Source organism: Sycon ciliatum, chromosome 9, assembly GCF_964019385.1.
Source record: "Sycon ciliatum chromosome 9, ocSycCili1.1, whole genome shotgun sequence".
Lineage (NCBI taxonomy): Eukaryota > Metazoa > Porifera > Calcarea > Leucosolenida > Sycettidae > Sycon > Sycon ciliatum.
In genome coordinates, this window is record NC_088651.1 from 4,789,064 (window position 1) to 4,803,158 (window position 14,095).

At 50.4% G+C, this 14,095-nt stretch overlaps 1 long non-coding RNA gene and 1 other non-coding gene across 2 annotated transcripts; both read left to right on the forward strand.

Annotated features, from left to right (window-relative positions):
* On the forward strand, positions 1–12,975 carry LOC135824655 (uncharacterized). The gene is made up of 5 exons (XR_010554904.1): positions 1–50; positions 256–324; positions 2,243–2,440; positions 4,682–4,841; positions 12,867–12,975. It is a non-coding gene; the product is annotated as an uncharacterized LOC135824655 (long non-coding RNA).
* A 325-nt stretch (positions 12,976–13,300) lies between these two features.
* Trnas-uga (transfer RNA serine (anticodon UGA)) lies at positions 13,301–13,372 on the forward strand. Its single transcript has one exon. It is a non-coding gene; the product is annotated as a tRNA-Ser (tRNA).
* Positions 13,373–14,095: the final 723 nt, after the last annotated feature.

A 14,095-nucleotide genomic window follows, 5' to 3' on the forward strand; every position in this document is an offset into this window, starting at 1 on the left:
TAGACTGCGATTGCTCCATCCGTTCGAGTTTCTTCTTTTAGCTCTGAAAGGTTAGTGGACATTGGATAAGACCACCCATGTTTTGGCAGGTTTATATTCTGCTTGATGAAGACTGGTTTCCGACATGGCATCACCTGCCGGGCAGTCAGATTATTCGTTTTGCACGCTCATGTAGGTGCTAGGCTGCTAGCACCGTTACTCCTTGTTTGCCTAATGTTTGTAATCTGACTTTTCCTATAAAATCATGAATTGCAGGCACACTCTGTGAAGAATATCATTCCTGGATACCATACCTGTTCCTGTACGAAGAACACCCCTTGAGAGGTGAGTGAATGGCTTGCCCTTACATTGCAGTGACTACCACATGCAACCAGACTGGCACAGTGGGTTGGTCAAAGACCATGATTGAGATACGAGAGGTACCTGTTTCAAGTCCTGCCTGGGAGCGGTTTTTCCAGCTGTGCTGCTACTCACAGTCAACTGGGAACTTGTGGCCAGGCACATGGATGCAGCTAATGGGGTCGTTCTCGGCACTTGTGCCAGTGGTTGTAAGACTTATCCACTCACCCCCACCGTTAGGCGCTGCATCTGCCGCTAGGGTTTACCGGGTGTTCGCGGGCGTTGTGAGTTCCCTTCGGGAACGGACACGATAATTTACTTTTTTACTTTTTACCACATGCAAGGTGGCTTTTGCCTGCTTTTAGCTTTGAATCATTTCTGTTTTCCTGACCGCTATACTGTTAATAATGATAATGTTGAAAAAGGCATTTAGTAGCTTTCACCCATTGAAAATTCTGCGTACCACCACTACCCTTAGGCATTGTGGACGACCACACACACTTTCCACAACAGCAAAACGTTCACCAGGAGTACTGATTCTACTGAACGTGTTATTCCGTCTGACCTCGTCAGAGAAGGTTGAATTGTTACTGTAAAACCGGAAAGTCTAACGGGTCACAAAGCCTAACGTTTTAACGACTAATTCTTCGCTATTTGAAGAAACGTTGTCCAGAACCCAGTATGTGAAAATGCGCATACATCGATGAATATTCTTGGTGGCCAGGTAGCCATCGTTAAATTGTCTGCACGTTATCATGCCAACATTACAAAAACGTTAATCATTTTGGTCGCTAGACTTTTCGGTTTTATAGTATATGACTAGAAAAGAAAGAAGCACCTATTGCACTCTTCTCTGATCAATAAAACAAGACATGGAGTGCTAATGTGCTCGCTTGATACCCTAACGCATTTCCAGCACTTTTTCGAACATTATACGCCGAAAAACCAGTTGGGGGCTGAGCGGGATAGAGCGGGTGCGCTAGTTTCGATCGTGGAGTGAATACAGGGGCGTTGGGATTTAGTCGTCGTTGCTGCAGCGTTGTGTATGTTGGTTTGTTAGCATGACAGTTCAGGATTGATCATGACTGCCTCGCCGCGAAGTAGCAGACGACTTGTTACCTTGGGCATCAGCAAAGCGCCACTTTCGCACCGCGTACTGGATTATAGAAGTAGTGTAGACATGCTTGCATAGTGAATGATAGTTTTAGTTCTGCAGTCTGATTAGTGTGTTTTGTTTCGAACGCGAGTGTCTGTGTAACGGCGAAGAAGCCCAGTGCCTTTGGTTGTGGCTTTGGTGTGTGAGAAATCCAACTAGTACTAGTTATGGTAACACTTGAAAGTACCGCCATTCCGGCAACAGGCTCTCAGCTGCACCAAATAGATAATTTTGCCAATATTTCGCCAATTGGGCATCATCAGGGCATTGAGGAAGGGGAGGCAAAAAACACGAAAAGACGAATAATGCAGGTAGATGAATGTTCTAGAACTAACACGTCCTGGTGACACAATTGGCAAGGTCAGCAACCAAAACAATCACTACTTGTAAGGTGACCTAAACAGAACTAAAGAAGAGAAAACTCACACATGATTACCTCATTGTATTTCTACATGGGTCTGTCTAGCTGCATACGTGCCACAACGTGAGGATCAATGGCCGTTGAATATTTTAGTTCGCCAAATATGCGCTCTTGGTCGGATTTCACCAACGGTGTACTTCAAGTAACTGACTCTAGACACTGGAAAATGGGCATTATATGCACAGCCTATGAATTTCAGGCTAGGAGATATGAGATAGAATTTACACGAAAGAGATTGTGAATTTTCGAAACGGTCAGTTAGCCTTGTTGAAAGAAGTTCAACCAGTGCAATATCATACTTATCTGTTTCATCCTCTCCTCCGCAGATCGAAAGTGATCTACCACACGCGATGGAGCACCAAGAGAATCCTAATATATTACTTTTGGAGTGGGAATACTTTCGTGGAGAAGTGTTTTATCCCATTCAAAGGACCATTGGAGATGAGTTTCACATACACGAACTTCTCGGCTACGGAGAGACTTCCAAAGTCTATCGCGGACTTCACGTCAGTACCTCCACGCAGGTAAGAAAACCAGCGGTAAAAGTATCCGCATTTAGTTGAGAAGGAGCGTGAAGATTTTGTGCTTGATTTGTACATGTATGCTCAGAAAGTGAGTAACCAGCCCCATTGTGCGCGTTTGCTTGGTGCTCGTCTTTAAAATTGTTACGATGCATGTTATCTCCGACGCCACGCGCAATTTCACGTCAAATTTGGCGTAAAACTCCAAATTTCGACGTGAACTGCCGGTCATTAGCGTTGTTTTTCGAAGCGCCAGCCAAATAAGGGAAAGAGTTGGTGGACAAGCCGTTGATTATTCATTGTAATATTTAAAAAGTATTCTTTCAAGACCAAAGAGTGGTATATTTGATAAAAAGAATTAATAACGATAGTAATATTTACGATACTTCTCCAGACGTTTCATTGTTCTGAACAACATCGTCAGTGGAGTCTTCGTCAGTCTTTATCCACTGACGATGTTGTTCAGAACAACGAAACGTCTGGAGAAGTATCGTTAATATTTCTATCGTTTTTAAAATTTTTATCAAATAAGGGAGCTGAACTTTAGCATCACCTCGGAAATAACGTGCCACTTAACCTCTCTTACGAGGGCGCTTACGAAGAAGACCCAAGACAATTCCTCATCATTCAGAGAGATTCCTTTTTGAAACACTGCATTTACAATTCTCACCACCCCAAAGCTCACCTTTAATATTATTATGCGATTTTCTCAACACTGCGAAGATGTATATCTTAAATAATCTACGTGAAGATAAAGGTTTAATAATAGCTACGAAAAGTATGAATGCCGCAGACATCACCACGCAACATGACAATTTGTTCAGGTTTTAGATTGTGTGTTTCCAGAATCGATTTTCAAGCTGACACTGTTTAAGAAAAGAAATATTCAATGAAATGCAACGACAAACATGGCGTTTTCGCAGCGAGGATCATCATAATAATATTTCCGGGGGCTCAAATCATAATTCAAAGCCAACCGGGGCATGCAGTAGCGTAGGAAGTTTACTACGAGCAGGTCCCGTCACCTGCAATTACATGTCCCACAAACATGTAGGTTTGCAATGGGCAAACCAAAGTTATCATGCCACAGAAGCACTCGCGGCCAGCGCCTCGCAGGCAGTCCGCAACGCCGGCTGTCATCGTACATCGTCCCCAAGCGTGGGAAAATGGCACATGCGCAAGCGTGAGACTCGCAGCCTTGCTGGCAAAGAACAGCAGCGAGACCTTTCTATGCAAACAAATTTGTTTGAGCACCTTGGCTTGCAATATCAGCAGTGTTGTGCGAATTTTCTCCCGCCCACCACAACCCACTTCTAAGTTCTAGCGCCTCCAGAAAGGGGGGAAGCAAGCAAAGCCCCTCAGCCGAATGCATTTTGGAACAATTCTCTGCATTAGCTTTCAAGCACTGGCGGCACGCGCTGCCCAGCAGCAGGACCACATGGTCCCAGCAGGACCAGCTGGTCCCAGCAGGACCAGCTGGTCCCAGCATAGACACATTGTGTCCAGCAGCCGGGCCAATTGGCCCCAGCATACAGAAGGACCGTCCGGTCCCAGCAGTCATTTGACTACCTGCGCACAGCCGTGCCCCACATGGGCACAGCAGCATTAATTAGGACCACATGGTCCCAGCAGGACCAGCTGGTCCCAGCATAGACACATTGTGTCCAGCAGCCGGGCCAATTGGCCCCAGCATACAGCAGGACCGTCCGGTCCCAGCAGTCTTTTGACTACCTGAGCTGCGCACAGCCGTGCCCCACAAGGGCACAGCAGCATTAGTTAGGATCATTGGCCTTAATCTCTTGCACTGCCTGCCATCTACCAGCAATGTCACAGAATTTTCTACAATCCCGCTTTGCGGGGCCGCCTGGTATAAATGCATTGTTGCAAACAATTCGCAGATTACAAATTCTGTTACAAAAACACTTGATATGATCCAGCCGCAGCAGCTCGGCGACCCCAACTTCCACTTGCTTGATGTGCGTGTGGGTGATAAAGTGAAAGGCATGCTGCTAGATTAGTTATGCTCCAATTTGCATGAATGTCATACTGCGCAGCTTTTTTTTTTTCTTTTTTCTGAAAGTGCACATGCCTACATCGAATGGAAGAGAAAAACAACATCAAGAGAACATAGGGGACTACAAAGGGCTGGTGATGTTGGTTCCATTATGAGAGCCAAGGACCATGTGTTAGCCCTTGCCGATGGTTTTTTCCCCCTGCTCGGTAATCTGTTGCTGTGTCGTACAGGTTGCAATCAAGCGGAGTTTCGAAGATCGGAGGTCATTGGTGGCGCTGGACAGGGAGGCATATGCACTGCGTACATTTTGCCACCCGGTGATTCCTTTCTATTTTGCATCCATAGTCACAGCATGGGGGTGGTGTGTTATCCGGGAGCTGGTAGAGGGCGGTAAGCAGGTTTTGAAATCCAATATAACGTTATCAGTTTTATGTGCAATTGCAGTGTCTTTCTATTTCTGAAGTCTCGTCACTATTGCCGATACCTCCCAAGGTCTTCCTCACACCAACATCACACGAAGAGTACATGATCACCCACCCATAATTATGCGTGATGTGCACATTGTAAGCGATGCTCACTGGCGACGCTTCCCTATATAGTGCGATGAAATGGCAACAAAATGCATCTGAGCATTCCAGCGGTCGCTCTTTCGTAGTCGTACAATACCGTGTTGGGTCTTTGCGATGTGATTGCAACGCTCAAGGGTTCGGGTTTCAGGTCCCAGACCTATACATGCAGGCACAACTACAAACGCTTGACCTGGGAGCTCTCAGGTGGCCTCTCATCCTGAAGCCAATTCCCCTTTTTCTCTTTCATCGCAACAAACAAACAAACAACGCGAAACCCGCCCGTTAAGCAACCTTCATTTCACAATACAATTCCACTAAAAACTATGCCCAGGACAATAATGATGAACCACTGGCAGCTAAAATATGTGTTAGGCCTAACCAGATGTACGGTAAAACCTGTAACTAAAGACCACTATGACTAGCGACCAGCCTGGTACTACAGTAAAACCTGTAACTAAAGACCACTATGACTAGCGACCAGCCTGGTACTACAGACCACTTCACCCGGCACGGACGGGCTCACATCCATTATTATGATTGTGCGGTGCAAACCTCTAATTAAGGACCACCTGCCACTAAAGACCAATTTTTTTTGGCCCCAAAGGGGTGGTCTTCAGTTACCGGTTTTACTGTATTCCAGGAAAATGTAACTTTGCTGGCTAGCTGCTTGGACTAGACCGCCAAATTAGTGTGGGAACGAAGGCCGACAAGATGCTCGTGACAACGCGGTCGGTGAATGAAGCACAGCGTGAACGTGCTCGACAGAAGCAATTCTTCATTCCATCATGTCTCAAAATGTTTCGAAACCCCAAAGGCATAAATTTAACTGACTGCGGCACATATTAGGATCTTTTTTACTGGTATCCTGCTGCCTACGTTGACACAAGGACGAATGCGTCATAGCGGGTGGGGCAACACATCTCCTGTGTCTGTGTGCACGGTAGAGTAAGTTATCTGTTCTCGTTGTGATACTTCATCATTATTATCACTGTACTTAAAACAATAGGAGGACACAAAAAGTGTTTTTACTCCGAGTTTCACGCACTTAGGCCTCGGTCACACTACGGCAAGTTTGAAGCTGGACGCAGGGTCAAGTCGCAGCAGTTGACGCAGACGCGGGGTCGCACAGTGTTTTGTTTTTCTTGCAGCTGGCGCATTTGTCTACGTCACAAAATCACCAGTGAAACTCAATGATGACACGGATTCGCACGGAAACGCCACGGAAACCGGCCTTTTGCTTATTGTACAAAAAATGTCGGACAAAGTTTTAAATTTTTTTATTGATTTTTGATTACAAGAACACGAAAGGTCCACGCGTGCACGATCGTTGTTGTTTCTTTCCGAATTTGAAGCCATTTTCAGTTGTGTCATGGATCAGGCAAGAAAAGTCCGCATCGCAGCTGTGTTTCTCCTGACTTCGTCATACTAGTTGTCCTTTTTGGCGCTCTTGACGACAACACAACACTCACAAGTCAACAGCCTCCAGTTGGCCAATGACCCACTCAGACAACTGGTCCTTTCTTGACTTTATTTTCTTCTCAGAAAACGCCTCGCTCTTCCGCCAGGTTCGGAGCAGAGCAGCATCGGCCTCGTAGGTCCACGGACTCATCTCGGGAAAAAAGAGGAAACAAAACAAACCTTGAAGAGACGAATGTCGAATCATCGTATGACTGCTCAACTCGAGCAACTGTCTTGAAACTAATTTTACTTGAAAGACACTGTTTTTCGCCAAGCGTCACTCCCATCAGCGGCAACGCAGCCGATTTCCCCACGTCAGACGCAGCAGCGTCTGACGCTCAAACTTGCCGCTTTTGCGTCAGTTGCCATGGAAAAGCTCATGATTCTGACGCTGATGCAGCATTTTTGCCGTAGTGTGACCGAGGCCTAAGCGATAATCAGAAAACAGTAAATGAGAAATCTGGATCAGTATTGGTTTATATACCCACAAAGCAAGTGTATATAGCTGCAGCATGGCTGTGACGGGAATGGTCTTAGAGACTGCTTCTCCCATTCCCGTTGGCCTTCCAATAACGTAATTACTTACACTCTTCCTGCATGCTCCGAATTACTTATTATTATTCAGGCATAATGTACAACTATTAGTCTACACACTTCATTTCTACACATCCTCATTCTACCTCCCACACCGTACTCTACACACAGCGGGGAGTCGAATACGACTCCGTGCATTTGATTATGAAAAGATGAAGCTGGCCACGACGAGGTTTTCCCCTCAGTTCTTGGTTAGTCCAGAAAAGAGTGAGATTGATTTGTCGAGTGAGCTGGGTCTCTTACATGGTGTCAGAACTGATCTAGAGCATTGTTCGTCAGGCTCTTGTATCCACGCCCGCGCCGTTTGTCGGCCACGCCGATAGCCCACTTGAATATTTCCGTTTGTCGGAAGGTTTTTTGTTGTTGTTGTTGCTGTCAGTCAGCATCGCCATAATCCCATGGACTTGGCGCGATTAGCATTTGCTCGTCAGGAGCAGCTTCGAGGATTTTGCCGGGACCGCCATCTGCCCATGGCAGGGACGCGAGCTGATTTGGTCCAACGCCTACTGGCACACCACGTCGATGTTGTGACGGATTTCGAGGACGTGGCGGAATACGAAACGGAGGCAGAGGACGCGGAGGCCGAGGGTCGGACAGATTATTTGAGTGGCAGCATAAAATTCGAAAGTCCACCCAACGCTGTTCGCGGATCCGTACACGGCAGCACCGGCCCTGCACGGCCCAGGCCCATATCGGCACCCTGGCCACGCGTCCCTCGTCGCCCCTCGAGCGACCCTGCGACAGCCATATCGAGCACTCCAGCGCTGGAAGCGTACGGACGAGGCCAAATGCAGCAGTCTCCCCGCTTCCAAGCACAGCAGTCGCTCCCGCATATGGCACCACTGCCCGATGTGTCAGTTGGCGCTCCTGGTTTGGCGAGTCCAGCTGGGTGTGAAGGCATTGATCCCACGGACCAAGTGTCTCTACTCACCCAACTGGTCACCCAGCTGACACAGGCACAGCTCTCAGCCATGGAGCATACCACCAGTAAGCCACCAAAGGTCCCCATCCCCAACCTGAAGCCATCTGAGGATATTGAGGTCTTCCTCACTGGCTTCGAAAGACTGATGGAGACGTACCAGGTGAACAGTTCCCACTGGGTGGCACTGCTGAGCCCCCGCCTCAGTGGTCCCGCGCTGCAGGCGTACGTCTCTCTGCCACTCACACAGGCTCGCGAATATCCGCTTCTAAAGGCGCAGATCTTACTCCGCTACGCTGTGACTACAGAGTCTAGCCGCCGTCGGTTCCGGGAGGTGGTGATGCGCCCCGCTGACTCCGCCATCGAGCTTGCCACCCGGATTCGAGACCACGGGTCACGTTGGTTTCGCTGTGCCCCGACCAGGGATGACGTTATCGAACTGGTCTTGCTGGAGCAGTTCCTGTCCGCAGTGCCGCAGTCGCTAAGAGTCTGGCTCAAGGAGCGAAAACCAGCGTCCTTGTCTGCAGCCGCATCACTGGCACAGGACTACTGTGACGCTCGTGGGCCGAGGGAGACCACATCCGCTTATGCCCGATGCCATACTTGCCACCAGGCTGGCCATCTGGCCAGGGACTGTCCCCAGCGGCGCCCGACTGCATCTTTGCCTAAGGCGACAGACTCTGGGAGTAAGGGCCCAGGATCCGGCTCTTTCCCCGGTTCCTCGGCACCACCGATGCAAATGGACCCTGCTGGCAAGGGCCCGGTTGCTGGTACGTTTCCAACCAGGCCACCTCTCCCACTCAAGCGCGCGCCCGGTTCAATGCTGCCGCGATGCTACGATTGCCACGAACGTGGGCACATTGCTTTGAAATGTCCAAAGCGCAACGAGTCGGTGGCATTGCTCGTTGACCCAACTGGTACGCCCCCGCAGGATCCTGCGACGCATCCTCCGACATCAGGTGATGTCGACCTATCCGAGGACGACTTGTTGGGGGAGGCCTACTATTGTGCAGAGATGACCGCCAACCAGGGTTCGTGCATCCCTACGTGCCTACTCACCGACCCGCCCTCGTCCAGCGATCCTTGTCCTGAATTTATTGTCTCTGGCGTCGTCAACGGCCAATTTGTACCCCGCATCGTGGTGGACACAGCTTGCGGCCGAACTATGATTCACGACAGCCTAGTCCACCCCGACCTACTCACTGGGGAGCGGATCACCATTCGCTGTGCTCATGGCGACGAGGTACACTATCCGTTAGCTAGAGTAACCATTGCTATTGGAGACAGCACATATTATGTGCAGGCTGCAGTGTCACCCCGTCTGCCTCGACAGGTGCTCCTTGGTCGGGATGTACCAGACATATCACTCCTTGTCACGGGGGCTTCTTCCCCATGCACAGAGGCGCTCGCAGCTGTGACTAGGGCCCAGACCAGGCAATCGCAGCCTACCAGCACTCCTGGTGCCCTTGGTACCATTTTCCCATTTACGGATGACCTATTTGACTCCGAAGCCCCGACTGCACTCACTAACCCCGCAGACGTACCTCATTCCTCTCCAGTCTCAGCCGAATATACCGTGACCCCGACCAATCCAGAGCTCGTGGGCGATGCTTCGACATTTGCAGCGGCACAACGACAGGACCCCACCCTGCGGGTGTGCTGGGACAAGGTCACGCAATCATCCTCCACAGGCAAGGAGGTCTTTTGTGTCCGAGACGGCCTCCTGTATCGTGAGTTCCGCCCGGGCGAAGATGCCACGGCGCAGGACACCTACCGCCGTGCTCAACTGGTACTTCCCGACAGCCGGCGGAGCATCATCCTCCAGCTCGCTCATGCGGTTCCTATGGCTGGACACATGGGACGCGACAAGACGGCGCAACGCATCCTACTGCACTTCTGGTGGCCGAATGTCATGGCTGATGTAGCTCGTTATTGCGAGTCCTGCAAAATGTGCCAAAAATGCGCCCGATCCTTGACCAGCGACCGGGCTGAGCTGATCCCGTTACCTGTCATTGGTGAGCCATTCCGCTGCATTGCACTCGACATTGTCGGTCCCCTTGAAAGGACTGCCTCCGGCAAGAAATACATCCTCACTGTGGTCGATCGGGCAACACGTTACCCCGAAGCCATCCCACTTCGTAGCATCGATGCACCTACCGTGGCCGACGCCCTTATCTCCATATTTAGTCGTGTGGGACTGCCGGACACGATTCTGAGCGACCAAGGTTCCAACTTCACCTCCGAGGTTATGCGCCAGGTGTCCACGCTGCTCCGGATCAAGCTAATCACCAGCACCCCATACCACCAGCAAACAAACGGCTTGGTGGAACGCTTCAATGGCACGCTCAAAACCATTCTCCGCAAGTTCGCCACGGAGGCTCCCCGACACTGGGATGAACTCATCCCATATCTGCTGTTCGCATACCGGGAGGTCCCGCAGTCCTCAACCGGGTTCTCACCATTCGAGCTACTGTACGGTCGCCATGTGCGGGGGCCTCTAGCACTCGTCCGGGACGCCTGGGCCAACCCGGCCGAGGAGGAGTTCACATCCACAGCCCAGTACGTGATTGACATGCGCGAGCGCTTGGACCAGGTCAGTTCAGCTGCGGCCACCAACCTCCTCCGGGCACAGGACAGACAAAAATCCCATTACGATCGTCACAGCTGCCATCGGAGCCTTCAGCCAGGCGACCAGGTCCTTCTCCTTCTGCCCTCCTCTCCGAAGAAGTTGGAGGCCATGTGGCAGGGGCCCTTTACAGTCACCCGCCAAGTGGACAGCGTCAATTATGAAATCGACCTGGGTCCCCACCGCCGTAAGCGACTTCGTACTTTTCACGTAAACTTGCTGCGCACGTTCCGTCAACCACAACTTGCCGCTTTCACAGCGTTTGGTTACCCCGACGACGAGGACCCGTCCACCGAGCAGCTGTTGGAGGACAGCTCCCCTCTGTCTCTGGGCCCGCCGGCCTCACCGTCGATCAACCCTAGCCTCTCTGCCGATCAGCGTGCTCAACTGTCGGCAGTGCTGGATGACTTCAAGGCCACGCTGGACCCATCTCCCGGCCGCACCAACATCTGCTCTCACCAGATCCATACAGGCTCTGCCAAACCCATCCGCAGCCGCCCATACCGGCTCGCCCAGGCCCATCACCGTCTCGTCCAGGCGTCCGTGGACGAGATGTTAGCCATGGGTGTCATCCGACCGTCCACCAGCCCCTGGTCCTCGCCAGCGGTGCTCGTGCCGAAGAAAGACGGAGACATCAGATTCTGCGTTGACTATCGGGGCCTCAACCATGTGTCCGAGTTTGACGCCTATCCCATGCCCCGGGTGGACGAGACTCTTGACCGAGTCGGCACAGCGCAATTTATCTCCACCTTGGATCTGTCACGTGGATATTGGCAGATTCCTCTCGACGCTGATGCGTGCGCTAAAACGGCGTTTACTACACCTTCCGGGCTCTATGAGTTCACCGTCATGCCGTTTGGCCTGCATGGGGCACCGGCGACATTTCAACGCTGCATGGATTCTCTCCTCCATGACCTGCCCTTTGTTGCTGCCTATTTGGATGATGTGGTCATCTTCAGTCGCTCTTGGGCGGAGCATCTTCGCCATTTGGCCATGGTATTACATCGCCTCCAGGCCGCTGGGTTGACAGTCAAGCCACAAAAGTGCTCCCTCGCCATGCAGGAGACCAAGTTCCTCGGCCATGTCATCGGTCTCGGTCATGTACTGCCCGACCCCGAGAAACTTCTTGCCATCCACTCCTGGCCGCAACCCACGACCAAGCGACAGGTGCGTTCCTTCCTCGGCTTATGTGGGTATTACCGGCGGTTCATTGCATATTTCTCCGCCATTGCTGCACCTCTTATTGCTGCTACAACCAAATCCGCCCCGGTGCGGGTGGTCTGGACGCCGGCCCTCGATCATGCCTTCCAGACGCTCAAGGACCAGCTAGTACGGGCTCCTGTGCTGTCCTGTCCCGACTTCAGCCGACCGTTCATCTTGCACACGGATGCCTCTGACTTGGGTCTTGGTGCCGTGTTGTCCCAGACGGTGGGGGAACAGGAACATCCCATCGCCTATGCCAGCCGGAAGCTCCTCCCCCGAGAGCGACGCTATGCTACCATCGAGAAGGAGGGTTTGGCCATCAAGTGGGCGCTGCAAAAGTTTGCGCCCTACCTTCTCGGTCGGCGTTTCACCCTCATCACGGACCATCGCCCTCTGCAATGGATCGCCCAACATAGCAGCGGGAATGCTCGTGTGGCCCGTTGGTCCATTGCTCTCCAGCCGTTTGCATTCGACGTTCTCTATCGCGCGGGTGCCAGTAATGGAAATGCTGATGCTTTATCCAGGCAGTGAGGCGGCTCAGCCTCTGTCGTCGCAAGCTGGCTGCTTGCGACTTGTGAAGGGGGAAGGTGTGACGGGAATGGTCTTAGAGACTGCTTCTCCCATTCCCGTTGGCCTTCCAATAACGTAATTACTTACACTCTTCCTGCATGCTCCGAATTACTTATTATTATTCAGGCATAATGTACAACTATTAGTCTACACACTTCATTTCTACACATCCTTATTCTACCTCCCACACCGTACTCTGCACACAGCGGGGAGTCGAATACGACTCCGTGCATTTGATTATGAAAAGATGAAGCTGGCCATGACGAGGTTTTCCCCTCAGTTCTTGGTTAGTCCAGAAAAGAGTGAGATTGATTTGTCGAGTGAGCTGGGTCTCTTACAATGGCGCAAATCTAAAAGTTGAGAATGGCGGCAGTGCCAAGCGTAAATGACTGCATCATGGGGCAAATCTAAAAGTGTGAATGACAGCAGTGGTGAAAGGTGACAACCACTGTACTTATTCTGTTCTCTGCTTCTAGTTACTCTGGATTTGTCACCAGGCTTTGGCGATCCAACTGAATTCCAGGCAGCCAGAATCTTTGGTCAGTTGGCGGATGGTCTTAGCTACTTACATGCATCGGGCACCGTACATGGGTAGGTGGCCTAGTTCTACTTTCTTTACGTAGTTCCACTCAATCTGCTCTCAGAGATGTTACTCCCATGCTTCTCCGTCTTGACCGTTACTTTTCTTCTTTAATTATTTTACTCAGCATGGTTGGCTAACACCAACATCTCCCGTACTGGCTGATATTCTTTTCATGTTATGAGGTGCTGTCTATAATATTAATAATAATATTAATGTGGTTGGTCCCCTGGGGGAGGGAGAAAGACCCAAGTGCCATCAGTATGTGTGGCACGTGTTGTGAGCTGCCTTTGGAGTGAAAACCTTGTCGGCGCCTTCTAGGTTCAGCCCGGTCCCATAGCTCAGTGGTTAGAGCATTGCTCATGAAAAGCAAGGTCCCGGGTTCGAGTCCTGGTGGGTCTGGCGATGTTTTCTCTTTTCAGGCAGTTCACTTCCCCTACTGTTCCTTTGAATTTGAAGTTCTCCCAATCCTTTCATAAATATTAATAATGTTAATAATTATTATAGATAATAATAATTATTATATATATTATTATTATATACCTCCTGTGTGGACTCATCAGCGCAGCACAGACAAATAAGGCAGAATGAGAGAGAAATGAAAAATGAATTTTCAAAAAGACGGACTGCTCATTGTTTCCTCAAAGAGTCTGCACTACTTGGGTCTGGCGGTGATTGTTTCGTATCACGGTTCGTTTGGCATCCACTGGCTCCGCTGCATGCTACACTTCTATTAGGCGCCGTCCACAAAATTTAATATCGATATTCTTTAGAGAAGATATTTGTTCGCTTGGGGGGTTAGGAGGGTTTTTTGTCCCTGTTCGTCTCGTCCCTTTGAAAAATATCGATCTCTAACTTTGAGCGAGCACTGTACAAACATGCAGTTGATGATCTACCCAGAGTGGAAGTCAACCCCAACAATACAGCCATGGCAAGGTTGAGAGAGTCAGAATGTGGCAAAGTAAACCTTGGTGTATGTTGAATTTGGAGTTCCTGTTGGTCCCGTTTCGCGAGGAGATTACACTTCATTAAAAAATATCGACTCCCTGCATACACGTGTTTCTGTTCGTTTTGAGGGGAGAGGGAGGGAACCAGAGCCCCGGGGGAGGTAGGGGGCCCAGGGCC